We start from the raw sequence: 2,609 nt of genomic DNA on the forward strand, positions 1-2,609 counted from the left end.
CAAATCACAAAAAGCTTTTTCAAAAAATTCTTTTCCTATGTTGCAAGGAATATAAAAGCTCCCTGGGTCCTTCAGTTTTGGAGAAGTGTTCCTCTCAAAAATAGCACTACATTCCTCACTAAGCGCAATGGTCTCGACCTCTCCTCTTCTTCTCTTATTTGACATGAGATCCTTCAGAAATTTGGCAAATCTAGGCATTTGTATAATAGCATCAATAAGAGGTACCTCTACACAGATTTCCTTAACCTTTTCTAGAAACTTGCCAAATTCTTCATCCTTCTTGAGCATTGTGAGTCTCTGAGGAAAAGGGACAGCTTTGCTCTGATGGTTCAGTGGAAGAGTCTCTTCAACCTCAATGGTACTCTCCTCATTAGCTTGAATCTGATTCGGTATAGGAGGAGGGAGCTCTTCTTCTTTTTGTATCCCTTTTGAAGCAGTCACTTGGGAGTCTCTCAAGGTCCGTCCGCTCATAAGCTCAATCCTATTGCAATGCTCCATAGGATTCACATCAGGTTTTCCTGGAAGTTGTCCCGGTGCTCTGGATGATGAGGCAGCTAGTTGGGCAATTTGACTATCCTGAATCTTTTGATGCTTCTCAGAATTATCCATTCTCTGAATGAGCTTTGCTATATCTTGCTTCATTTCATTCTGAGTTGAGATAATTTCTTCAAGCATCTTTTCAACATTTGACTTTGGTAAGCCTTGAAAAGATGGATGTTGAAAATTTTGTTGCCCAGCTTGAAAATTTGGTCTTGCCCCCATAGATGGTCCTTGATCTTGATTATTTCTGTAAGAAAAATTTGGATGACTCTTCCATCCAGGGTTATAAGTATTTGAGTATGAGTTGTTCTGCCTTTGATTGTAACTCATGATTGCATCACATTGTTCAAGTTGATTGATTTGTGCAGTGATAGCTCCCAATGGACATGAGTCATTTGAATGCTCTGAACTCCCACATACTTCACAAGATGTACTAATAGCATTGACCATATTAGCACTAGTCCCCATATTCTCAAATTTCTTTGTAAGAGCGACCAATTTTGCAGATAAAAGAGTGACTGCATCTACATTAAACTTCCCTGATGCTTTAATTGTTGGGTTTACAGAGGAATAGCCACCACTTCTTTCATTTGCCCATTGATGATGATTTTGTGCCACACTTTCAATGATTTCTTCGGCTTCATCTAAGCTTTTGTTCATAAGTGCCCCTCCAACAGCTGAATTAAGGGACACTTTGGTATGATAATTGATACCATTGTAAAAAGTGTGCAACACTAACCATCTTTCCAACCCATGATGTGGGCATTGTCTGAGCATACTATTATATCTATCCCATGCTTCAAAAAGAGATTCTGAGTCAGTTTGCTTGAAGCTTGCAATTAAATTCCTCATATGAGCTGTTTTGCTTGGTGGATAGAACTTATCAAGAAACTGTTGCTCACACTGCTCCCAAGTGGTGATGCTATTAGGGGCCAAAGAATTCAGCCATTGCTTTGCCCTATCTCTTAAAGAAAACCCAAATAATAATAATCTAACTGCATCTGAAGGAACTCCATTCATTTTCATGGTACCACATATTTCATAAAAGACCTCTAAGTGTTGATTAGGGTCCTCATGAGGTCCTCTACCAAATTGGTTCTGCTGCACCATAGATATAACTGCAGGTTTGATCTCAAAGTTATTAGCTTCCACTGAAGGTCTTGAAATACTAGATCAAAAACCTCTCGCATAGGGTGCTGCATAATCCTTAAGTGGTCTATTTGCCATATTCAAATGTTCCTGTTCTTCAATTTGCCTTTGCAGAATTCTTCTTTTATGGAAAGTTCTATCAATCTCAGGGTCAAAAGGAAAGAATTCCCCTGCAAAGTTAGATCTTCGCATACACAAGAACAAGATAGCAGATAGCAATTCGACACAAAAAGAAAATTAGAAGAATAAAAAAATGCAGAATTGAATTTGTATTAAAAGAATTAACAAGAAGTGAAAGTTATACAAGAAACTAAAAAAAACAGAAATCTAATGATTAGTTACAACTATGCAATATGAAAGGAAAACAAATGTTATGTTTAGTCTAACTCAATTGATAATTCCTAATGTTATAGCGCAATTCCCGGCAACGGCGCCAAAAACTTGTTACCCTCCGCAAGTGTACGGAAATGTCGCAAGTAATATAAAAGATTATCGTATCCACAGGGACTGGAATAAGCACTAGAAATGCCTCAATGTGAATTAGCTAAACAACTATCCAATCATTTCAAAAGCAAAGTAAAGGTAAACAAATCTAGTCTTAAAGATCAACAAACAAGAGTCTAGTGTTTTGGGTTATGATAAAGGAAGATTCTAGGAGTTTCGGTTTCTTTGTAAGATTTCTTGAATGTAAATGGTTCACCAATTCTTATCCCTCAATTGCCAAACATGTAGAAAGTTGCCGGTTCCCTCTTGCAATAGACAACCGGCTAAGGACTGAGAAATGTATCTAAATAGGATTAATTAGACATGAACCTATGTTATCCTTACACAGAAGTGCACCTATTACTATGCCTTCCTCGGATATCAACGTAGAAGCCCACGACTCATTAATCTATCAAGATACAAGCAGCTAGTCATAA

The 2,609-nt window shown here is 37.7% G+C and overlaps 1 non-coding gene across 1 annotated transcript; it reads left to right on the forward strand.

Moving 5' to 3' along the window:
• The first annotated feature begins 1,288 nt into the window (after positions 1-1,288).
• Positions 1,289-1,394, forward strand: LOC122039278. The gene has a single exon (XR_006128135.1). It is a non-coding gene; the product is annotated as a small nucleolar RNA R71 (small nucleolar RNA).
• The last annotated feature ends 1,215 nt before the right edge of the window (positions 1,395-2,609 follow it).

This window comes from Zingiber officinale, chromosome 1A, assembly GCF_018446385.1.
Source record: "Zingiber officinale cultivar Zhangliang chromosome 1A, Zo_v1.1, whole genome shotgun sequence".
Classification (NCBI taxonomy): domain Eukaryota; kingdom Viridiplantae; phylum Streptophyta; class Magnoliopsida; order Zingiberales; family Zingiberaceae; genus Zingiber; species Zingiber officinale.